This window comes from Bos indicus x Bos taurus, chromosome 15 (genome assembly GCF_003369695.1).
Source record: "Bos indicus x Bos taurus breed Angus x Brahman F1 hybrid chromosome 15, Bos_hybrid_MaternalHap_v2.0, whole genome shotgun sequence".
Classification (NCBI taxonomy): domain Eukaryota; kingdom Metazoa; phylum Chordata; class Mammalia; order Artiodactyla; family Bovidae; genus Bos; species Bos indicus x Bos taurus.
The window spans coordinates 30,757,672-30,758,590 of NC_040090.1; the positions used below are offsets into that span (position 1 = coordinate 30,757,672).

A 919-nucleotide genomic window follows, 5' to 3' on the forward strand; every position below is an offset into this window, starting at 1 on the left:
GTCCAATTGATGAGTTTATAAGTAAAATGGGTTAGTAGCTCGTAAAATGTTAACTTTTCTATCAGTACCAAAAGGATGTTATCCCATGGGGAAGAGAGCAACATCTCTACATAAACACTTTTTTATCTTTCCCTCCAAATGGTAACTATTTATTGAGTTCTTTCTCTGTGCTGGTATACTAAATGCTTTACAGATATTAAATGTAATCCTGTGCTCGCTTCGGCAGCACATATACTAAAAATTGGAACGATACAGAGAAGATTAGCATGGCCCCTGCGCAAGGATGACATGCAAATTCGTGAAGCGTTCCATATTTTTAGACAATCTCTTTAACAAGTGGTGCTGGGAAAACCGGTCAACCGCTTGTAAAAGAATGAAACTAGAACACTTTCTAACACCATACACAAAAATAAACTCAAAATGGATTAAAGATCTAAACATAAGACCAGAAACTATAAAACTCCTAGAGGAGAACATAGGCAAAACACTCTCTGACATACATCACAGCAGGATCCTCTATGACCCACCTCCCAGAATATCGGAAATAAAAGCAAAAATAAACAAATGGGACCTAATTAACCTTAAAAGCTTCTGCACATCAAAGGAAACTATCATCAAGGTGAAAAGACAGCCTTCAGAATGGGAGAAAATAATAGCAAATGAAGCAGCTGACAAACAACTAATCTCAAAAATATACAAGCAACTCCTCCAGCTCAACTCCAGAAAAATAAATGACCCAATCAAAAAATGAGCCAAAGAACTAAATAGACATTTCTCCAAAGAAGACATACAGATGGCTAACAAACACATGAAAAGATGCTCAACATCACTCATTATCAGAGAAATGCAAATCAAAACCACTATGAGGTACCATTTCACACCAGTCAGAATGGCTGCGATCCAAAAGTCTACAAATAAT

At 36.6% G+C, this 919-nt stretch overlaps 1 non-coding gene across 1 annotated transcript; it reads left to right on the forward strand.

Annotated features, from left to right (window-relative positions):
- The first annotated feature begins 210 nt into the window (after positions 1-210).
- LOC113906087 lies at positions 211-318 on the forward strand. The gene has a single exon (XR_003514777.1). It is a non-coding gene; the product is annotated as a U6 spliceosomal RNA (small nuclear RNA).
- The last annotated feature ends 601 nt before the right edge of the window (positions 319-919 follow it).